Here is a 24693-nt window from a genome sequence, read left to right on the forward strand (position 1 = left end):
TGACTGTTGTGAATAATGTTGTGATGAACACTGGTGTACAAGTATCTGTTTGAGTCTCTGCTTTCAATTCTTGTGGATATACACCTAGAAGTAGGACTGCCGAATCATACAGTAAGTCTATGTTTAACTTTTTGCGGAAACTCACACTATTTATTTTTTCTTTTTTTTGAGGCGGAGTCTCGCACTGTTGCCAGGCTGGAGTGAAATGGCACGATCTCAGCTCACTGCAACCTCCACCTCCCAGGTTCAAGCGATTCTCCTGCCTCAGCCTCTTGAGTAGCTGGGATTACAGGTGCCCGCCACCACGCCCAGCCAATTTTTGTATTTTTAGGAGAGACGGGGTTTCACCATGTTGGTCAGGCTGTTCTCGAACTCCTGATCTTGGGATCTGCCCACCTTGGCTTCCCAAAGTGCTGGGATTACCGGCATGAGCCACCACACGCAGCCCCAGAACATGTAATTTTTAATGGTTTCCCATTTTAACCAACCATCCCAAACTCATCATATAAGAGAGCTTCAACTATCTATGTGAAACCAGGGCAAAAGTGGAGTCCTAGTAAGAGTGCTTTAGACTTTAGGAAAATCTTCAACAAATATGAGTGCCTTTTGTGTGCGTTGTGCAACATCCAGTCCTTTGAGAAAAAGCAAGGAAGTCTAGAAAAAGAGCTCCTCTTCATCCATTTATTCAAAAGCATGTATTGGCCAGGCACGGTGGCTCACACCTGTAATCCCAGCACTTTGGGAGGCCGAGGCCGGTGGTCACCTGAGGTCAGGAGTTCGAGACCACCTGGCCAACGTGACGAAACCCTGTCTCTACTAAAAATACAAAAAATTAGCTGGGCATGGCGGCATGCGCCTGTAGTCCCAGCTGCTGGGGAGGCTGAGGCAGGAGAATGGTGTGAACCTGGGAGGCGGAGCTTGCAGTGAGCCAAGATGGCGCCACTGCACTCCAGCCTGGGCGACAGAATGAGACTCCGTCTCAAAAAAAAAAACAAAAACCAAAAGCATGTATTAAGAGAATAATAATGAGTAAGCCCTATCTGTGTTCTACACAAACAAGTACAAGTGCCATGTTAACTAAGCTGAGAGAAATGTTCAAGAAAAAACAGGAGGCACATCCCACAGCAATACGGTACTAAATTTCAAATGACTTCATCATAAGTAATAGGGATTCATAGACGGGAACAAACCTTGAGGGCCATAGGCCAGGGCCAGCATGACCTTTCCAAAGGGTGATATTTTAGCAGGTATATTAGTTTCCTACTGCTGTTGCAAATAAATTACTACAAGTGGCTTAAGACATCTTGTAGTTCTGGAAGTCAGAAGTCCAAAATGGGTCTTATGGGCTAAGATCGAGGCATCGGTAGGGCTGTGTTCCTATTTGGAAGCTCTAGGGGAGACTGCTTCCTTGCCCTTTTCATATTCCAAAGGCTGTCCGCACTCCTTGCCTTGTGGCTCCTTTCTCTATCTTCAAAGGCCATCTCTCCAGCCTCTGTTTCTTTATTTTTATTTTATTTTATTTATTTATTATTATTTTTCTCAGACAGAGTCTCACTCCGTCACCCAGGCTGGAGTGCAGTGGCACCATCTCAGCCCATGCAACCTCCACCTCCCATGTTCAAGCGATTCTCCTGCCTTGGCCTCCCGAGTAGCTGGGATCACAGGTGCGTGCCACCACTCCTGACCTCTCCAGCCTCTGTTTCTGTCGTCACATCTCCTCTCTCCTCTTTGACCCTGCTGTCGTCCCACTCATAAGGACCTTCATGATTACATTGGGCCCACCCAGAAAATCGAAGATAATAAAGCCACCTCAAGGTCCTCAATTTCATCACGTAAAGTAACATATTCACAGGCTCTGGGGATTAGGATGTGGACATCTTTTGGAGTTGGAGATTGGGGGCATGTTATTCAGCCCGCTATAGCTGGGTAACATTTGGAAAAGCAAAGAAAAAGGAAATTGTGATAGAGCATGTAGAGGGTATTTGTCAGTTTGACTGCATGCAACACCCTTTCTTATTTGGGAGGAATTCCAAGATAAAAAGTGAGCCACAACCCCCCCCTTCCCATGAAAGAGGTACCTGACCCAAGTGTAGCCAGTATGATGTTCTGACCATCATTTTAACCAAATGTCTTCGCTTTGACTCTGTTGCTCTTGGGCTTGTGTTTGGAGGCCTTATCGAAACAGCCACATGAAGCTTATTATTGTTATTACTTCAGGAACATTGTTGAGAACAAAGTCCACCTCATCTCAATACCAGGAATACCAGCAATTCTTATGAGTACATGGCTTGCTCTCAACTTACAGAGGTGGTGATTCTTATAATTGGACATTTCCCCATCCTTATCATGTTCTGTAAGGTTGAAGCCAGCTGTTAGAAGTTTGAAGATGACAATTAATTGCAAGCCTCTTCCTTTCAGTGTTGGAAAATGATTAAAGGCAGGCTGAAGGATCCTCATGAAGTTCCTGTTGGTATCAGCTTCATTATCACAGGCCTTTGGTGAATGTGTTAGATATGTAGGTTGCACATCTTTTTTTGTTTTGTTTTGTTTTTTGAGACAAGGCCTTGCTCTGTCACCCAGGTTGGAGTACAGTGGTGTGATCACAACTCACTGCAGCCTCGACCTCCTGGGCTCAAGCAATCCTCCTGCCTCAGCCTCCTGAGTAGCTGGGATTATAGTCATGCGCAACTATGCTTGGTTGATTTGTAAAATTTTTTTGGTAGAGATGGGGGTCTCACTATGTTGCCCAGGTGGGTCTCAAACTCCTGAGCTCAAGTGATCCTCCTGCCTTGGCCTCCAAAAAGGCTGAGGTTACAGGTATAAGCCATCATGACCATCAGAGTTTACATCTCAGAAAGATCTACAGGCATTGCATGCCCTGCCCCAACTTGCAACCCTATGCCTACATGTTGGGAATAGTGCAGGGAAAAGAGCCACATTTGTGGCCTGCCCTAAGCACACTTATATCTCTACCACATCGGAGGTAGTGGTCTGCCTCCCACTTAAAGAACAAAGAGAGAAGGCCGGGCGCAGTGGCTCACGTCTGTAATCCCAGCACTTTGGGAGGCCAAGGCAAGTGGATCACCTGAGGTCAGGAGTTCGAGACCAGCCTGGCCAACATGGTGAAACACCATTTATACTAAAAATGCTAAAATTAGCTGGGCATGATGGTGCATGCCTGTAATCCCAGCTACTTGGGAGGCTGAGGTGGGAGAATTGCTGGAACCTGGGAGGCAGGGTTTGCAGTGAGCTGAGATCGTGCCACTCCACTCCAAGCCTGGGTGACAGAGAGAGATTCCGTCTCAAAAAAAAAAAAAAAAAAACAGAGAGAACGATCCGTAAAAGAGCGAGTCTCCACGCCTGAGCCAGATGTCCTACTGTCAGCAAGCAAGAGAAGCAGCAGCAAGAGAATACATTCCTTGAAGTTCCTTCCTAGGGGATGCAGGCATTTGTTGCTTTTGTGTCAACTTGAGAGCAGAGATGCCAGCAATGTTTTTCTGGTTTTTTTTTAATAATGTGTCAGAAATATGTGTTTCCACCTCGGGACCTCTAGATCTTCCATGGCTCATTGCTAAAGCACCATTCAGGGTTCAGCTTGGCTGTCACTTCTTGGAGTCACTTTCATGGCCCCCAATCTAATGTAGCTTCCCTCTATCCACCCCACCTCTATTACTCTTCATCTCATCTCCATTCTCTGCTTTAATGGCTTCATAGCATAGACCACTATCCAAAATGATCTTGTTCATCTGTGTATTTTCTTCTTTGCTGCTGGTGGTCTTCCTCCTTTGGGAAGTAGGGAGTTTCTCTGTCCTGTTCTTGCTGTGTCCTCAGTGCTTAGCATAGTCTCCGGCACACAGTAGGGCTGGCAATACCTGTTGTTGAATGAATGAGGGGTGCTGCCTGGGCCAAGGCCTGAGCTCCTGGATGCCCCCCATCTATTCGATTCCAAGCATTAGCAGTTCTCTCCACCATCATCTGTCTCTCTTTTTTTTTTTTTTGAGATGGAGTCTTGCTCTGTCACCCGGGCTGGATTGCAGTGGCCCGATCTTGGCTTACTGCAACCTCCACCTCCTAGGTTCAAGAGATTTTCTTGCCTCAGCCTCCCGAGTAGCTGGAACTACAGGCACCCACCACCATGCTCGGCTAATTTTTTATATTTTTGGTAGAGATGGGGTTTCACCATGTTGGTCAAGCTGGTCTTGATCTCCTGACCTCAAGTGACCCACCCATCTTGGCCACCCAAAGTGCTGGGATTACAGGGATGAGCCACCATGCCTAGCCCATCTGTCTCTTATGCATCTCTTCTTCTCCATCCCTCCCACCCCCTAGCACTAACGTTCAAGCCCTAAAGCAATTACAGTGGTGGTAACTGCTCAGTCTGCACCAATCTCTAGCCCACCCTGTCACCAAATGTTCCTCCTGAATCTCACCAGGGTGCTTTCCTCTCTATAATTCTTAGCTTTGGTCTGCTCCACTCCAACCAGTGGAATGACTTCCAGCATGGAGGAGGAGAGAGGCACCCCTGGGGAGATACATTGGACTTGAAGTGGGTGTAAGGATGTGCAGATTGGAAGCAAAGCAATGCCTTCTCCTGCCTGCACTTCTGTTTTGTACTCATGATGCTTATTTTTGTGTGTCACAATTGTTAAAGGAGAGCCTGAGATTTTGTGTTTATCAAGGGAGGGTGGTGGTGGTGTGATTTTTCAAAGTTAAAAGAGGGTGGGCATGGTGGCTTGTGCCTGTAATCCCACACTTTGGAAGGGCAAAACAGTAATACAGTCTGAGTCCAGGAGTTCAAGACCAGCCTGGGCAACAGGGCAACACCCCATCTCTACAAAAATGTTTAAAATTAGCCTAGCATGGTGGTGTGCACTTGTGGTTCCTGCTACTCTGGAGGCTGAGGTAGGAGGATTGCTTGAACCCAGGAGGTTGAGGCTTCAGTGAGCCATGTTCACACCACTGTACTCTAGCCTGGGTGACAGAGCAAAACCCTGTCTCAAAAAAAAAAAAAAAAAAAAAGTTAACAGAGCTGTCGATTGCTCTCTCCGCTAAACAAGTAAACCTCATCCCTTAGTGCCTTTGCCCATGTGGGTCCTCACTCCTGACCTCTGCCTGGGAAACTCCTGCTCTCTTCAAGGGCCAACTCAAAGGCCCCTCCTGGGCTGTGCCATGTTCTCCATACCCCCCACATCTTTTTCCCCTCCCCTAGGTCCCACAGCACTGTGTCCATAGCTCTTATGAGTCGCTACAGTTGTCCCTCAGTATCCATGGAAGATTGGTGCCAGGACCCCTTGCAGATACCAAAATCCATGAATGCTCAAGTTCCTTTGTTTTTTTTTTTTGTTTTTTTTTTTTTTAGTATGTGTGTGACGGAGTCTCACTCTATTCCCCAGGCTGGAGTGCAATGGCACAATCTCGGCTCACTGCAACCTCCACCTCCTGGGTTCAAGCGATTCTCCTGCCTCAGCCTCCCAAGTAGCTGGGATCACAGGCGTGCACCACCATACCTGGCTAATTTTGTATTTTTGGTAGAGCTGGGGTTTCACCATGTTGCCCAGGCTGGTCTCGAACTCCTGACCTTAGGTGATCCACCTGCCTTAGCCTCCCAAAGTGCTGGGATTACAGGCATGAGCCACCATGCCTGGCCCTGCTCAAGTCCCTTATAACAGGGGTTCCCAACCCCCAGGCCATGTACCAGTACTGGTACCAGTTTGTGGCCTCTTAGGAACTGGGCTGCACAACAGGAGGTGAGCAGCAAGCAATCTGTGTTTACAGTCGCTCCCCATCACCTGAGCTCTGCCTCCTGTCAGCCCCAGTGGTGGCATTCGATTCTCAGGGGAGCATGAACCCTATTGTGAACTGCGCATGTGAGGGATCTAGGTTTTGTGCTCCTTATGAGAATCTAATGCCTGATGATCTGTCACTTTCTCCCATCACCCCCAGATGGAACTGTCTAGTTGCAGGAAAGCAAGGTCGGGGCTCCCACTGATTCTATATTATGGTGAGTATAATTATTTCATTATATATTACAATGTGATAATAATAGAAATAAAGTGCACAATAAATATAATGCACTTCAATTATCCCCAAACCATCCCCGACCCCCTGCCTGGTCCATGGAAAAATGGTCTTCCGTGAAACTTGTCCCTGGTGCCAAAAAAATTGGGGACTGCTGCCTTACAAGATATGGTGTAGTATTTGTATGTGACCTATGCATATCCCCCTGTATACTTTAAGTCATTTCTAGATTACTTATAATATAGAATACAATGTAAATGCTATATAGACCATTGTTACACTGTATCATTTAGGGAATAATGACAAGAAAAAAAGCCTGTACATGTTCAATAAAGACACAACCTTTCATTTTTTTTTCTGAATAATTTAGCTCCACAGTTGGTTGAATCCACAGAGGTGGAACCCACAGATATAGAGGGCTGACTGTATTTTGTACCTGTTCAGATTCTCTATCAGATCAGGTGAGCTTTGAGGGCTAGACACTCAATAAACACTTTTTATGTTTTATTTTTTAATTTAATTAATTAATTTTGAGACAGAGTTTCACTCTGTCATCCAGGCTAGAGTGCAATGGCTCAATCTCAGCTCACTGCAACCTCCACCTCCGAGGCTTAAGCCATTCTCCTGCCTCAACCTCCCAAGTTTGAAACCACAGGTGCACACCACCACACCTGGCTAATTTTTTGTATTTTTGGTAGAGATGGGGTTTCACCATGTTGCCCAGGCTGTAGACTTCCCTAAATTCCCCCAGGACAAGGACAGGACTGACCGCAGGGTCCAAATCAGGGCTGCACATGCAGGTGGCTGCAGTTCATGGGACCCACCTTTGAAAGTCAGAGGTGAACAGAGTCTAGAAGTTTGCCACAAGATTGATGTCAGCTGGTCTTGTTCCCTGGTCTCCACAGACTAAAAAAGCCGAGCCCCCCAAAAGTTCAAAGGACTCAACCAATATCTTATTCATCTTCTCTGTGCCTAGAATCGAATCAGACACTGCTTACAAAATCATTTTTGTCCATTCAAAAAATATTTATTGATCATCTATTGCGTGCCAGGAATTGTGTTGCCCTACAGAACCCCCCTGTCTGATGGGTGTATAAAGTGAAGTAGAGGTTCCTCTTCAAAGACTTTCCTCCCCATCTAATTAGAAATAAATAGTAACTTCTCTTAGAAGCAAAATTTATTCAAAGACCTGTGCTAACATTCTTAAGTATTTGCTAGCCGTAATAAAGAAATCAATGTACTTTATGTTCTTAGCTCCTACAATTTAGCTTAAATATTTGCCCTGGCATGCTTATACTGGTCCAAGCAAGCATTAGGTCATAGCCTGTTCCTCTTCCTTATTTGAAGGTGTTTTTACCTTTCTCAACATTCCACAAGTTACTTCCTCCTTCCTTTGTTCTCCTCTGCCTTTGCCTTTTTTAAAAAATTCTACGTTGTTAGCCAATCCAGACAGATACAGAATGTGAGGTCCCATTCCAGCCAATGGAAACTGGGCACAGCAGTAGGGTGGACGCGTCAGGTTATAAATGACCCTGTCTCCTTTGTTCAGTGTACTCTCGTGACAAAACTACTGGCAAGTGTACCCCTTCTGCAGAAAGTAAAAATGTCCTTGCTAAGGAAATTAAATTTATGTTCAAGTGCTATTTCTTTACCGCACCAGGGAACAAGAAATGCTTTTCTAACATGGGGAAGACAGACCTGTAGCCAGCTACAATGAGACAGCCCAGGGATGGAGCCTCTAACCCAGCAGTAGGTCAGAGGAGGCATCTTGGGGAGGTGAAAGCAGGGGGGAGTCTCCAAGGAGGAGGAGGAGCTGGGCAGGCAAAGGGTCAGAGGAAGATGTTCCAGGCAGAGAAGGTGAGCTGGGAGCCAGGGAGAAGAGGACCCCATTGGAAATTGCAAGTAAATGTAGAGAAGTCAGTATATGTGCAAAGTGCTTTGTCCAGTTTTGGAGCGCCAAGGAATTAGAAAACAGTGACCCTGACCTCAAGGAATTTACAGTAAAAGATATGTGAAAAGGGAAATAAATAGTGATATAAAGCATCATGTTTTGCTTCACCTCCCTGGGGGGTTACATAATAAGACAGTTTGAATGTGATTCGGAGCTTCCACCCCACGATTATAAGAATACTTTTCTTTCCTTCCTGGAAAGAAGTCTTCCATGATAAGTTCCACAACCACAGGGTTCTACTCAGTCACTAGGACAGTCCTAGAGCTTCTACCTATTAGAGATAAAAAAAAAATCAGAGAAGCCGATGAGTCCCCCTCAGTGTCTTGTTCTCTGTTGTTATTATTGCTGTTGCTGTCAGCAGTGCCTCTGGTGAGATCTCAGAGCCAGGGCAGAGCTTGTCCAAGGAAGAAAGTGCTTTCAGGACAGAGATAGGGGTTGTGGTCAGGGAGAGAGGGGAGAAGAGGACCCTTTTCCATAGGGTTCCCCTAAGCAGGGGTTGCTGCAGGCCACGGTGACCTCAACTCCCAGTGCCTTGGCCTACTGGCCCGGAGCCATTTCAGATCCTGTGAACACAGACATGTGTACATACCCAGAGTCACCCCCAGGGACGGGAGGCTGCCAACCTGAAGCCACATGTATTCTGGGAAGCAGCATCTATCTTTCCTTGGGGACCCCGCCCTCCCAAGCAAGGAAGTTCCTTTCTTCTGTTCCAAGGCCAGCTCTGTCCCCAGGATGAATGGCATCTCTCTGTGGAAACTAAAGGGGAATAGACTTCGGTCTGGTACACATTTAACAAGCTAGTGGTTAGATCAATGCCACAGGGCCCACTCAATAAATACTTGATGCTGATTGTACCAGACACTGAAGGAATTGTCCATTCCGCACCGGTTGCCCCTTCTAAAAACTGCCTCTTCCTCCATTCTCATCATGGTTCCCTAGACAGCTGCAAGATTCTGGAAACATCTTGCCCTCCTGCCCACCATGGGACAGTAAGTTTCTTCCTGGGTATTTTTGGCAGATTGCATCTGAGAAAGTCAGGGTTCTTTTGATGATGGAAACTGCTAAATGTCCAACTCAGGAGCCGGTGGCAGCTCTATCAGGAAGAAAAGGGTGACTGTGCAGAGAGAAAAGGCAACTAGAGCCACAGGGCAGAAAGAAGCAGGAGAGACGGTGAGGGACCCCTCGGGGGAGTCTCTGATTCTCATCATGTCCGACTTTCCTGTAGTTCTGGCAATAAAACCCTCTCTTGGCTTAAGCAGCTTTGCGTGCTTTATGTAAGTCTGTCGCCTTATAAACTAGGGTGACCAAGCAATTTATTGTCGAAACTAAGACATTTTAAGAATGAAAGGGGTGGCCGGGCACAGTAACTTGAACCTGTAATCCCAGCACTTTGGGAGGCCGAGGCGAGCGGATCACCTGAGATCAGGAGTTTGAGACCAGCCTGGCCAACATGTGAAATCCCATCTCTACTAAAAATACAAAAATTAACCAGGCATAGTGGCGCATGCCTATAATCCCAGCTACTTGGGAGGCTGATGCAGGAGAATCACTTGAACCCTGGAGGCAGAGCTTGCAGTGAGCCGAGATCACGCCACTACACTCCAGCATGGGTGACAGAGTGAGACTCTGTCTCAAAAAAAAAAAAAAAAAAGCATGAAAAGGGTCATCTACTATGTACCCACAAAAATTAAAAATAAAATTTTTAAAAAGAAAATAATGAAAAGGGACGTTATTAGTAATTACTCTGGGACAACAGATGTAACCCGGAATGGTCTCATACAAGCCAAAACCTCTATGCACCCTACATACAACCCACTGATCCAATCATGGGACAATCTGTCCACCTCTACTGAGGTGCACAAGTGGGGCCCTGACGAAGGAGGAAACATCTGACTGTGCAGGTATCTGGCTGGCGGCTGCAGAAACACCTGCCCTAAAACCCATTCCTCTCTCCTCGCTGGCTGAGCACGCTTTCATTGCACCGCCACAGGGAGGAAAACACCTTGTTCCAGACAGGGTCTGAAATTACATCAGGTTCTTATGGGGGAACGCCCACAGATGAGGAAGTAAACTGGCTTCCATCCCAGTCATGGATCTCGGTGAGGACCACTTACTCTCCCTGGACCTCAGCCAGAAAAAGGAGCGGTGAGGGTACCTGTTGAATGACAGTGAATTTGCCTCCACAGGCTCTGTTTCTTTTTTTTTGTTTTAGATGCCACTGCCCCACAAGCTACATCCTCTGTGAGTTTTTAAAACCTTCTCCCAGCCTCCTGCATGACTTTGGCCATAAGCATCCTTCCTCATCTGGGCTGAAAACAACAGGGAGTTCCTAAGGGTTGGGCAGCGTTTGGTCATGAAGGGCAGGGATGCTCTGCCTCCTGCCATGGCTCTAGGGGAGCTCTGTCCTGGTTAGCAAACTAAGAGCCACTAGCAGGAGCTTGTTGATGTCAGGAAAGTCCACTGGTGGCCTTGGGGTACATGATCCAGCTCCCCTCTGACCCTATTTGGTCACAGGTAGGTTCTCCAGGACTGATGGGAAGAAGGAGACACTGAGGAAGATGCCTAAGACATCTGGTGGAGCCTTGGCTGTTCCATCTCCACTGTCCCTGTCAAACTCCCAGCAAATGTGCACAGGGAGGGTGGGGATGGCTCCATCTTCCAGGGTGACTGTGGGTGAGCATCCTACAGCTCAGAGGCTGCATCCTGCAGGGTGAATCCACCCATTTCCCTGGCTTCTCCAAACACCTCAGCCTCTTGGTCTTCTACCCTTTGCCCTCTGCAAGAGAGGGAGGAAGGTGTGGTCAGCATGGACTTTACCCCTGAAGGGCTATTGCTTTAAGGAGTGTTGAGGGTGGGAAGACATCTGTTAAGCCAGCTTGGCAAATTCCCTGTCCAGTGTTACAACTCTTTTACAATTTGTCTAGCAGGTTTTCTGGTCTTTACTGAAAAGCCCCAAATAAAAATACAACACAATATCATACAATACAATATATAATACAATACATTCCTCCCCATAAATTCCTCTTCTGGAAAGCCCCCCCAAAAAAAAAATTCCGGCCGGACGCAGTGGCTCACGCCTGTAATCTCAGCACTTTGGGAGGCCGAGGTGGGTGGGTCACTTGAGCTCTGGAGTTCAAGACAAGCCTGGGCAACATGGTAAAACCCCGTCTTTACTAAAAACTACAAAACTTAGCCAGGCGCAGTGGCAGGTGCCTGTAATCTCAGCTACTTGGGAGGCTGAGGCAGGAGAATCGCTTGAACCTGGGTGGCAGAGGTTGCAGTGAGCCTAGATCACGCCACTGCACTCCAGCCTGGGCGACAAAAATAAATAAATAAATAAATGAAATAAAAATAAAATGAAAAATAAAAACTTCTGTCCATTTGTCTGTTCTCAGAGGGCATATGCCTTTTCCTGAACGTGGAAATAATGCAAAAAGTTCTGACAACTGGACAAAGGTCCATAGCCTGTCTGGACAATTCACATGTGCATGTTTGGGGCAGAAGATAGTTGGTATAGAGGGCAAAGACGCCCAGATGCTGTCGTAAGAGATCAGTCTAAGTACAGAGACCCCTGTTCCATCCCTTATGGAGTCCCTTTAATGACTGTATCTGGGAATGAACATACCCAAGTCCCCTGAACACAGACTCTCCTGCCTCAGCCAGGCTGAGCATTTTGGGACACGGCCTTCCTTCAACCCTTCTCTGCTCTAAAACATCAGTGGCTTTTGACTGCCCCTCAGTCATCCTTGCACCTCTAGGGCTCTGTCCTCTGATGTCCTACTCACGGAAATTGACCATGTCTTCCAAATCAAACCCTTGACTCCAGGCAGGCCAATATCTATACTCTAAGATTCCTTTCTCATTCCTGCCTCTACCTACCTGGAGCTCCCTGCCCCTTTAAAAACATGCCTATGCTTCAAGCCAGACTCTTCCTTGGAGCCTTTCCTGATGACTTCAGCCCATGTTAATTTCATGTATTAGCCATAGTACTAATTTAACGCTTGATCTTATGCTGACACATTCTTGACTACTGTACTGGCCTACGGCTGCTCTTCCCAATTACAGAGTGTGCAGGACAGAAACTATCTTCTGCATATTCATATCCACACTCCCCCACCATGGTGCTTAGAATAGTACCAAACTTGTAGTAGGTGTTCAATAAACTCTTGTTAATCATTTGATTTCCATACTGAGTTGAATCGTTTTGGTTTCTTTTAGTGTTGCTGTATGCTAGTGGGTTCTAATCTTCTCAGATATGAAGATCTCCCTATGAGAAAAGTGGTATCTTGAGTATTGGTTAGATTGAGAAGACACTTGATGATAAAAGGCTTTTATATGACTTATCTTTTATTCATTCTCAACAGAGACTGCACACATTTGAGAAACAGTAGTGCCTGTATGTGTAGGAGAGAAAGGGTAGCCACTGAGTGCTAGAAAATGCTTGCTGCAGTTGTGGTTCATGAACTCCTTGCTGTAACGGTATAATAGAGATCTCATGGCTTCATGGCCCCAGATTGGGAACCAAAGGAGTATGCAATTCAACATAATCCTTGCAAGTACCTAATCCAGACAGCTCTCTGCGGCTATCCAACCATAATTGCATTTGAGATATTTTGTGGGCCAAGTGCAGTGCCTCACACCTGTAATCTCACCATTTTGGGAGGCCGAGGCAGGTGGATCACCTGAGGTCAGGAGTTCAAGACCAGCCTGGCCAACATGGTGAAACCCTGTCTCTACTAAAAATACAAAAATTAGCCGAGCATGGTGGCAGGCGCCTATGGTCCCAGCTACTCGGGAGGCTGAGGCAGGAGACTCACTTGAATCCGGGAGACAAAGGTTGCAGTGAGCCAAGATCATGCCACTGCACTCCAGCCTGGGCCACAGAGTGAAACTCAGTCTCAAAAAAAAAAAAAAGATAATTTGTGAAACAAATGAATAGATACAACAGAAAACAAGAGGTTGGAGGAATTTATATGATCATAATGATTGCATAATGACTATAATGATGATATAATAATTAATAATATATTATTGAGCACTAGTTGCTAGGTGCTTTTGGTCACTTTACCTGTTGTGTATTATTTAACCCTTACAGGATGTGATGAAGTATCATTATCCCCATGCGGAAACTGTGAGCAGGGATTGTTGTGGAAATGGAAATGCAAGTTTTGTATTTGGGTAGATGAGGTACAAAACAGCACCAGCAGAGAAGCGAAATGTGGTAGATCCATGAAATGGAATATTATCTAGCTATAAAAAGGAATTGAAGACTGATCCATGCAGCAATATGAATGAACCTCAAAACATTATGCTAGCTGGGCATGGTGGTTCATGCCTGTAATCCCAGCACTTTGGGAAGCCAAAGTGGGTGGATTGCTTGAGGCCAAGGTGGGTGGATTGCTTGAGACCAGGAGTTTGAGACCAGCTGGCCAACATGGCAAAACCCTATCTCTACTAAAAATACAAAAATGAACCAATTGTGTTGGTGCATGCCTGTAATCCCAGCTTCTTGGGAGGCTGAGGCATGAGAATTGCTTGAACCCAGGAGACGGAGGTCACAGTGAGCTGAGATGGAGCCACTGCACTCTAGCCTGGGTGACAGAGGAACAAAACAAACAAACAAACAAACAAACAAAGAGAAGACCATTATGCCAAGTGAGAGAAGCCAGTCACAAAAGGTCACATCTTGTATGGTTCCATTTACATGAAATGTTCCAAACAGGTGACGCCATAGAGGGAGGAGGCAGATCAGTGGTTGCAGGGACTGGATCTGTGGAATGAGAAGTGACTGCTTAACAGGTATAGGGTTTCCATGTGGGGTGATGAAAAGTTCTGGAACTAGATAATGCTGACAGTTGCCCAACACTATGCAGATACTTAATACCACTAAATTGTACGCTTGAAAATGAGTGCATCTTATGTTATGTGCATTTTACCACAATTTACAACAAAAATCAAAAAGAGCAACTACAGGCTGGGCACGGTAGCTCACGCCTATAATCCCAGCACTTTGGGAGGCTGAGGTGGGTGAATCATGAGGTCAGGAGTTCGAGACCAGCCTAGCCAATATGGTAAAACCCTGTCTCTACTAAAAATACAAAAATTAGCCGGGTGCGGTGGCAGGTGCCTGTAATCCCAGCTACTCAGGAGGCTGAGGCAGGATAATCGCTTGAACCCGGGAGGTGGAGGTTGCAGTGAGCCAAGATCATGCCACTGCACTCTAGCCTGGGCGACCAAGCGAGACTCTGTCCCAAAAAAAAAAAAAGCAACTACAGCCCATGTGGAAACAGGATCCCAGAGGCAGAGGTGACCATGCAGACAGAAGCTGGGAGCCTGTAGACATGGGTGGGAGTGCTTCAGAATGTCTTCAGGCCTGGGTCAGGCGCGATGGCTCACTCCTATAATCCCAGCACTTTGGGAGGCTGAGGTCAGGAGTTCGAGACCAGTCTGGCCAACATGGTGAAACCCCATCTCTACTAAAAATACAGAAATTAGCTGGGTGTGGTGATGGGCACCTGTAATCCCAGCTACTCGGGAGGCTGAGGCAGGAGAATCACTTGAACCTGGGAAGTAGAGGTTGCAGTGAGCCAAGATCTCGCCATTGCACCCTAGCCTGGGTGACAAGAGCAAAACTCTCTCTCAAAAAAAAAAAAAGTCTTCAGGCCTGGAGTGAGAACTCAAGCCATGATCTCATGAGACAGGGCTGTCATCAGCCTGTGGACATCTATATTAAGGATATACCACTTTGTAAAAGGATCCAACACAAGCTGTGATGAATGGAACCTGCTCACTCTGGGTCCAGGCATGGGTGATCTAAAGCAGCAGCTGCCCTCCAGCAGCTGGTCACCTCTCCTAGCCACACAAAACTCTAGCCGTCTCCTCTGGTCATGAGACAGCACCCATGAGAAATTCCCCCTGCCCCCCCAGTTCATTTGCCCCTGAAAGCAGACCATGTGCCCACTTGCTTTTCTTCTTAGCAGCAGCAGAGCAGATGTCCTTCCTCGGCGGTCCTGCCTTCTAGAACCGCTTTCCTTCATATCACAAAAACAGTGACTATTGCTGAGAAATTAGTCCACCTGTTCCTGAAGAACTTCTAGGAGTCATGGTTGGGATATGCTGATTCCTAGGGGCACCAGGAGGGAGGAGGAGGCTGGTTCTCAGGGTCGGCAGAGGCTGCCACTCTGCTTGTGCCCTGTCCTTGCCTGGCTCGCTTCCTGCCACAAGGCCAGTGGCTAAGAATAAGGGTGCTTGTCACCGCATCTTTACACGTGAAGGCAAGTGGCTATGACATGCACTCCATGTTCTTTCTTTGGTAAGGGAGCTTTTTTTTCCTGGTAGAGTCAAGCCTCTTAAAAAGAATACACCATAGTTCAATCTGTTTCTTTTGTGGATTTCAAAAGAGATGCTTTATTCGGTTCAGAAATGTGGCAACAGCTGGAGAAGCTATTCCCAAGGCAAAGAACAAAGACTTGCAATTATTTATAGTGTGGGATGGGAAGAGAGAAAGATGGAGTGGAAGAAGACTCTGCAAATGGGGGGAGAAAAATGGCAGCTCTCCTTTATACACCTCTTCAGTGGTACTCTCCGTTGGCCCAGCCCTCCCTCCCCAGCTTTCCGTCTGGGTCCACCTTTCCCCAAAACACATCTTCTGTATCTTTGTCATCTAGACCATCACTGCCTCAATCCAAAGCTCACATCTTCAGTGTCCCACCGCACGCAGAGTCCAGCCCCTGCTTTCCAAGGTAAAGTCTTGCTGACCTGAGCCGGGTGCTAGTGCCCTTCCACCCACTTCCAATCCCCTATAACAAGAATTTCACTCATGGCCTCTGGGGATAATGGTATAACTCAAAGGAATGACAAGGATTTCAGATGCTAGTATTTGGTAGTGGGAATGTTTTGAGATAGGTGGGGGTCTTTGTCATCTCCTCACTTTGTTTTGCACAAGTGGCCAATTGAACCAGTAGGGAGGCTGGGCGTGGTGGCACTTTGGGAGGCTGAGGCAGGCAGATCACCTGAGGTCAGGAGTTCGAGACCAACCTGGCCAACATGGCAAAACCCCGTTTCTACTAAAAATACAAAAATTAGCCAGGTGTGGTGATGCGCACCTATAATCCCAGCTACTTGGGAGGCTGAGGCAGGAGAATCGCTTGATTGCTTGAAGCTGGGAGGCGGAGGTTGCAGTGAGCCAAGATTGTGCCACTGCACTCCAGCCTGGGTGACAGAGCAAGACTCCATCTCAGGGCCGGGGGTGGGAAGGAAGAACCAGTAGGGAGATGCATTATTGAAAATTGGGGAGTGCGACCCTCTCACTGGTGACTCCTCCTGGGGCCAAGTCAGTGACGGATGGAGGAGTTTGTACAGGTATACAGGTTGTGACTTTTCTTGAAATTGCCGGGGGACTGACCACAGCACAGTTCTCCAGAGAGGCTTGTCTGCCCTTAGAGTGTCGGGGTCCACTCTTGCACTTAGGCCCATGTTCAGCTGAGCGCCTTCCCCTGCCCACCCCCCTGGCTTGTTCCTCCGACTTCTGCACCTACCAAGGCTTCAGCATGTACATTCAGCCTGAGGGTGACCACTCAGCTCACCTGTAGGAACTTTTCTCCCTTGATCCTTCCCAGGGGAGGGAACAAGTTGGCCCACTGAGAGGGAGTGGGTCAGCTGTAGTCAAGAGGCAATTTTACTGAGCTCGCACTGGGAAAATTGGAGAAATTGCTGGGTTGGCACAGGGCATGCTGCCCATGAAACACTCTCCAAGATTAACTCATACAATTTCAGATTTCTGTGTCAGCTTAAAAAAATAGCCTTAAATCTATAGAAGCAAAAAATAGACTGGTGGTGGTTGCCTTGGGCTGGAGAAAAAAGAGATTGGCGTAAATGGGGAGTGACTGCTAACAGGTCTGGGAGTTTCTTTTGGGGTGATGAAAAGTTTTAGGCTGGGGGCAGTGGCTCACGCCTGTAATCCCAGCACTTTAGGAGTTCAAAGCAGGAAGACTGCTTGAGTCCAAGAGTTCAAGACCAGCCTGGGCAATATGGTGAAACCCTGTCTCTACCAAAAAAATACAAAAATTAGCTGGGTGTGGCACGTGCCTGTGGTCCCAGCTACTTGGGAGGCTGAGGTGAGAGGGTTGCTTGAGGCCAGGAGGTGGAGGTTGCAGTGAACTGTGATTGCCTCACTGGACTCCAGCTTGGGTGACAGAGCGAGACACTGTCTCAAAAAAAAACAAAAACAAAAAAAGCAAAGAAAGTGTTTTAAAATTGTGGTGAGGTTGCAAAGTTCCATGAATATGCAAAAAATTATTGAGTTATACACTTTAGGTGAATGTGTATGTTTGAGAAATAAATCTCAATAAAGCTATTTGTTAAGCCTCATGTTTCCCTCCAAAAACAATTCAACACAGACAGTCCCCACAAGGCAGGCTTGTAGACAGCTTGCCCACCCTCACCATGACCCCATGTCTCTCTCTACTTGGCGTTCAAGGACCCCCTCCCCTCCCTTTTTTTTTCTTGAGACGGAGTTTCGCTCTTGTTGCCCAGGCTGGAGTGCAATGGCGTGATCTTGGATCACTGCAACCTCCATCTCCTGGGTTCAAGCAATTCTTCTGCTTCAACCTCCCTGGTAGCTGGGATTACAGGCGTGTGCCACCACGCCCAGCTAATTTTGCCTCCTCCTCCAAATGTTAATTACTCATTTGACTCCTCCTACCTTGTATGATGTCACTTGTATCCAGTGGTGTTTTAGTAAATGTTTAACAACCAGCTTTCTGGAAGAAAAAGAAAAAAAAATCCTAGTTTGTAGCATTTGCCAATGTTCATAATATAAATATTCCCCACTACAGCCAATGCCAAGCTGTTAACCTGATGGCACTGAATGCAGAGCTAGGAAATGCCCCACAGGCCACCATTATGTAGCATTTCTACCATATAGATGTAAAGGACCCTAACAGCAGAGATGATAGTAAAACATCAGAAAATAATTAGGAAGTGGCTGGGAACCATAGTTCATAGCTCATGCCTATAATCCCAGCACTTCAGAAGGCTGAGGCAGGAGGATCACTTGAGCCCAGGAGTTCGAGACCAGCCTGGGCAACATAGTGGGACCTCATCTCTAAAACAAAACCAAAAATCAGCCAAGCATGATGGTGCGCATCTGTAAGTCCCAGCTACTCAGGAGGCTGAGGCAGGAGGATTGCTTGAGCTTGAGGTCAAGGCTGTAGTGAGCTGTGTTGGCACCACTGCACTCCCAGCCTGGGTGACAGAGTGAGACTCTGTCTCAAAAATAAAAAATAAAATAATTAGGAGGTGATGAGCTTTGAGTGTGTATTACCTTTGCTTTTTAATATAACTTATTAAATTATGTTTATATTATTTAATTTCTAATAATGGCTATATTTAACAACTGGCTCACAAACTTCCCAAAAATTTAACACTCAGCTCCCACAAGCTTGTGTGAGCCACCTCCAGCCTCAGGATGAGTACCTGCCTCATCCTGACCACTGCTGCAGGCCTGTCCTCTTGCCAAAAAGATGTCATTTCTTAGAAGGCAGACTCAATACTCTGTGAGGACAGGGATTGTGTTACCTTGTTGATCATTGAATAACCCATGTGGCCCATGGCCAGCACATCCTTGGTACACTCAGTACATATTTATGGAATGAGACTAAGGGACTTCCCTTGTAAGCGCAGCAACAGTTAATGAATGCTTAGCAAGTAATAGGCTCCTATAAATATTGGCTGATTGAATAGTGGAAAATAATGGAATAAAAGAAAATTTAATGCATGTAGGTCTTTAGCTTATTTATCTTGATGAGTTAAGTAAAGGTAAAAGATGTCTGTTCTGCTCTGGGCACAGAGCAAGCTCTCTCTGCATTTGGGATACAGTGTAAGGAGAATGAGAGAAGATGAAGAGCCGAAGAAAGGAGGCTGCTTGATGCAGGAGGTAGCTTTAGAAGAATTAAGGCCAACAAATGGGACTACTTCCTAACCTACCGAAGAGAACAGCAGTTTAAGAAAGGAGGTCACATGGTGTGGGGTCAGAGTTTCCAAACACTTTTAAACAAATGCCCTTCACTGGCCAGGCACGGTGACTCATGCCTATAATCCCAGTACTTTGGGAGGCCGAGGCAGGCAGATCACTTGAGGTCAGGAGCTCGAGACCAGCCTGGCCAACATGGTGAAACCCCGTCTCTACAAAAAATACAAAAATTAGCCGGGCATGGGAGCATAAACGTGTAGTCCCAGCTACTGGAGAGGCCAAAGTGGGAGGATTGTTTGAGCCCAGAAGGTTGAGGCTGCAGTGAGCTGTGATCGCACCACTGTACTCCAGCCTAGGCGACAGAGACCCAATCTCAAAAAAAAAAAAAAAATGCCCTTCGCTGATAAGCATAAAAATCTCCCTTCTTTTCTTAGAGATTCTGATCTGTTCCCTTAGGTGAATATCACCATAGAATGAGAATTATTCCCACTCAGTTCTGGGTATCCCCACTAACCCAGGGGATCTGCAGTTTTATTTAGGAAAGCATAGCATTTTGGGTCAGTTGGGCTGAGAATCAGGCTGTGAAAGTCTGAGCCAGGGCCAGCAGGCAGCACACATGGTTTCCAGGTCTGCGCTTGCCCTTGGACTTGCTGTGCCACCTTGGGCAAGTTGCTACCCCTCCCTAGGTCTCAGTTTCCTCACCTTCGACATCCTCACCTTTAACTAGAAAATTAGATGGTTTCTACAAAATTAGCCAGGCATGGTGGCACATGCCTGTAATCCCAGCTACCCAGAAAGCTGAGGCAGGAGAATTGCTTGAACCCGGGAGGCAATAGGTTGTGGTAAGCCAAGATCGCGCCATTACACTCCAGCCTGGGCAACAAGAGTGAAACTCTGTCTCAAAAAAAAAAAAAAAAAAAAAAGAAGAAGAAGAAGAAAAGAAAAGAAAATTAGATGGTTTCGAAGTTTCCTTTCAGCTCTAACATTTGATGAGCCCAAGTTCAATATTCATCCTGACCCAGATTTCAAAGATAATGTACTTAAAATATTACAGAATTTGAAAGTGATCAGTTATCTCCTCCGCTTAGAAATGTCATCGCTGGCAGTGCATTGGTGGGTGTTAGGGGCTATTTTGGTGCCTGGGTGTTCAGAAGAGGAGGAAGAGAGGGTGGAGAGATTACCAATTCAGTAACCTCCTCACGACTTTTGAGGCTAAGTCAATGCTTGTCTTGAATGCCTAATCCAAACAGCTGTGAGTTGTGGAGGTGTGTTAAAATGGTGACAAAAATAGCGACTGCTTTCTTTTACTGGGCACCTACTTAGGACCTTGGACTTAACGTGACTTCTCTCTGATTTCCAAAACAACTTCTCAAGGTGTACCATACTCTGATTCCATTTTACAGGTGAGCATTGACATCACTTGCTCAAGCTTGCAAAGCTGGATGAGGCTGGAATTCAAACTCCAACCTGACAGCATCCCATCTTCTTCCACTGTGGTAATAAGGTGTGGTCCCCAGACCAGCAGCACCAGCCTCCTGGGGAGCTGAGAAATGATAATTTTGGGACCTTACCCCCAGTATCTAGGAATCTGTGTTTTAACAAGCTCTCCAGTGAATTCTTTTTTTACAAATTTTATTTTGGCCAGGCACAGTGGCTCACGCCTGTAATCCCAGCACTTTGGGAAGCCGAGGCAGGTGGATCACTTGAGCCCAGGAGTTCAAGACCAGCCTGGCCAACATGGTAAAACCCTGTCTCTACTAAAAATACAAAAATTAGCTGGGCATGGTGGCGCACACCTATGGTCCCAGCTGCTCAGGAGGCTGAAGCAGGAGACTCTCTTGAACTTGTGAGGCAGAGGTTGCAATGAGCCGAGATCATGCTGCTCCACCCCAGCCTGGGCAACAGAGCGAGACTCCATCTCCAAAAAAAAAAAAAAAATTATTTTATTGTGGTAAGAACATTTAACATGAGATCTATCCTCTTAACAAAGTTTTATGGGTGTCAATAAAGATATTTGATAGATCAGTGGGGTAACTATGTTAACATCATTGTTGGCTATAGGTACAACGCTGGGCAGAAGATTCTATAGCTTATTCATCTTGCTTAACTGAAACTTCATGCTCCTTGGTTAGGAGCCCACTCTTCACCCTTAGCCCCCTCCCCGACCCCTAGCAACCATCAATCTACTACTGGATTATCTAAATTTGACTCTTTTAGAAACCTTATGTAAGTGGAATCATGCGATATTTGTCTTTTTCACTTCATTTGAGAGCCCCTGTGTGAGGTTAGGCCGCCTCTTGGCGATAGCCTGGCCAGCTGCCACACTGTGGAGATGCTCAGAAAGCAGGCATCCCTGATGCCCTTACAATGATATGACATTTCCACCAGGACATTGGAAGTCGTGCACTCCTTTGCTGCTGGGTCACACCCTAACACTTCAGGGATGTTCCAAATGCCACACAAATCATAAAATTGGCTTATGGACGCATTCTTGAGTCGAGTCAAAGTAAGTCATCAGATATTTGATAGATCAATGGGGTAACTATATTAACATCAATATATTGTACATTTCTTTCTGGGGAGGACAGGATCTTGCTCTGTTACCCAGGCTGGAATGCAGTGGCATGATCACAGTTCACTGCAGCTTCAAGTGATCCTCCCATTTCAGCCTCTCAAGTGGCTGGAACCACAGATGTGTGCCACCATGTCCAGCTAGTTTTTTATTTTTTTAGAGATGGGGTCTTACTATGTTGCTCAGGCTGGTCTCAAACTCCTGGGCTCAAGCAATCCTCCCACCTTGGCCTCCCAAAGTGTTGAAATTAGAGGCGTGAACCACTGTGCCTGGCCTTATTGTAGATCTCAAAAGAGCCAGAAGAGAATAATTCAAATGTTCCTAGCATAAAGAAGAGATAAATATTTAAAGTGATAGATATCTCAGTTACCTTGATTTGATTATATGAATGTATCAAATTATCACATGTGCCTCAAAAATATGTATATCTACTATGTATCAATAAATTAAAAACCACAAAAATATTAAATAAGTGAATATAGTTTTAAAAAATAAATCACCAGAGATTTTCTAATTTGACTTTCAGGCTCCAATGAAATGATCAGTGTTCAAGGCTTCTGGAATGTCTTACTCCTAAGCTCTCTGTGAGGCGATGGATGAAGTCCAGTATTAGGGTGAATTTAAATCCTTCTCGAGAAAGTGTCCTTTTGTCTCACGTCCAATAGTGAACTTCCCTCATTTTAAGACAAGCAGATCATAATGTCTAGAATTTTCCATGTTGATTTCCACCTGGTCTCATTGCTCATACCTGCTGCCACCCCCTCCTCCTCCGGCCCTGGGACTGTCGATGGGAGCCAAAAGGAAAGTGGCATTGGGGGTAGAGGCAGATGTGAATGGCAGAGGAGCAGTGGTGTCCACGGAGAGACTGTGGAATGTCAGCAAACTTTGGTTTTCTTCTTGGTAGGGTAAAATAGGGGCTCACAGGCTCTACAGGGCATGGATATGGGGAATTGCATGTGCTCTAGCAGATTTGTGCATCTGCTTCTGGGGATTGGAGGATGCTGCTGGGACCCCTTCCAGTTTGTGTGTGTGTATGTGTGTGTGTGTGTGTGTGTGTGTGTGTGTGTGTGTGTGTGTTTGAGACTGAGTCTCGCTCTATCACCCAGCAGTGGCGTGATCTCGGTTCACTGCAACCTTCGCCTCCCAAGTACAAGCAATTCTCCTGCCTCAGCCTCCCAAGTAGCTGGGATTGCAGGTACCCCCCCATCATGACTGGCTAATTTTTGTATTTTTAGTAGAGATGGGATTTCACCATGTTGGCAAGGCTGGTCTTGAACTCCTGACCTCAAATGATCCTCCTGTCTCAGCCTCCCAATGTGCTGGGATTACAGGCGTGAGCCATCGTGCCCGGCACCCCCTCCGTTCTTGATCTTGAAAGTGCAAAAATACCCCCATGTTTCTCTCAGGCCCAAGGGAGAGCAACTTAATGATTGGTCCTTAATGAGGACCCTGCTCCCGTAGGCTGCCTGGGGAGCTGCTGCCAGTCACCGAGGCTTCATCCACGCACTCCATGCTGCTCCCGGAGCAGATGAAGTTGCCAGAGAAAATTCTCACACCACATGGGCTGGCCTCATTTCAAATTCCTGGCCTCAGACTGCAAATGGGCTATCAACACGGCCTAGCAATCCTTCCCCCTTCTCCTTTTAGCCTGCTTTGCTGCACTCCAAGATAAGAATTCTGTGCCTTTTCCTCCCTCCTCCTCCGTCTCCATCCCAGCTCTGCCGATGACCCTGTCGCAGGCTTGGCTGGGAAAATAGAAGCCAACAGATGGGAGCTCCCTCCTCTCCCCATCACCAAATACACACACCTTCCTACATCTACTTCTGCATAGGGCCTCTCTTCCTTCTCTTATACCAGAGCAAATGTCTCTACTCCTGCAAAGGCAAATCCCGCAACTTGTAGTCTGGATCCCATTTCTTGTTGCCTACCCCAGAAATTCACACCTGCTGTTTCTGTCTTTCTCTCTTTATATATCTCTCTCCTTCATCAGCAAATCAGCAAACGTTCACTCTCTCCTGTGTCATTGCCATCAACCTACAGTCCTTCTCTGCTATCTCTTATCATATATATAAACACACACGCACACACAAACACATATATGAAACACACACACACACATATATATATACACACACACATGAAAGTTTTAGAACAACATTCCCTTGTCCCCGCCCCCACCTCCAGCTCCCACTTCTGCGCATGTCTGTGGAAGCTTTCTCCTCTCCCTTGCCTCCCATTCCCTCCTCTGCCTACTCCAATTTGGCTTCCGCCCACCACTCTACAGAGCAGTAGTGCTCAACCTAGGATGATTTTGTACCTGGGGACATCTGGCAGTGTTTGAGAACATTCTTTTTTTTTTTTTTTTTTTTTGAGACAGAGTCTTGCTCTGTTGCCCAGGCCGGAGTGCAGTGGTGCGATCTCGGCTCACGGCAAGCTCCGCCTCCCGGGTTCACGCCATTCTCCTGCCTCAGCCTCCCGAGTAGCTGGGACTACAGGCACCCGCCACCACGCCCGGCTAATTTTTTGTATTTTTAGTAGAGACGGGGTTTCACCATGTTAGCCAGGATGGTCTCGATCTCCTGACCTCGTGATCCGCCCTCCTCGGCCTCCCAAAGTGCTGGGATTACAGGCGTGAGCCACCGCGCCCGGCCGAGAACATTCTTTATTGTTGCGACTGGGGAAGGGTGTTGCTACCAGCATCAAGTGAGCAGAGGCCAGGGATACTGCTGAACATCTACAATGCATAGGACAGCCCCCCACAACATGGAATTATCTGGCCCCAAATGTCAGTAGTGTCGCAGTTGAGAAACCTGGATGTAGGGGCTGCTCTTGTCAAGGTTACCAAGAGCGTCCTTGACGCCAAGTTTGAGAAACGACTTTCCGCACTCATCACACCTAGCTCATCTCTCTTGGTTTCCATGACACACTTCTCTCTTCTGGTTTTCATCCTGTCCAGTGGCCATTCCTTTGCAGGTTCCTCCTCTGCCTGACTCTGTCCTGGGCTCTCGGATTTCTCTTTCCTTTGTCTTCCAAATTGGTCTGTCCAGTGGCTTCAGATCATTTCTAAGCTGGTTCTGGAGTCTGACTACCTGGTTGGAGTCCCAGCTCTCAGCTTCCCCGCTGTTGTCTATAGCCACAATTTCTCCTTTGTGATCTGGCAGCCTCAGTTTTTTCTTTGGT

At 46.7% G+C, this 24693-nt stretch overlaps 1 protein-coding gene and 1 non-coding gene across 4 annotated transcripts in view; both read left to right on the top strand.

Annotated features, from left to right (window-relative positions):
• The window catches only part of DGLUCY (D-glutamate cyclase), a 164398-nt gene that overhangs the window by 19368 nt on the left and 120337 nt on the right, over positions 1-24693 (top strand).
• Positions 10863-10924, top strand: LOC112205425 (U7 small nuclear RNA). The gene has a single exon (XR_002939386.1). It is a non-coding gene; the product is annotated as a U7 small nuclear RNA (small nuclear RNA).

The sequence above is a fragment of the Pan troglodytes genome, chromosome 15, assembly GCF_028858775.2.
Source record: "Pan troglodytes isolate AG18354 chromosome 15, NHGRI_mPanTro3-v2.0_pri, whole genome shotgun sequence".
In the NCBI taxonomy this organism is placed as follows: Eukaryota; Metazoa; Chordata; class Mammalia; order Primates; family Hominidae; genus Pan; species Pan troglodytes.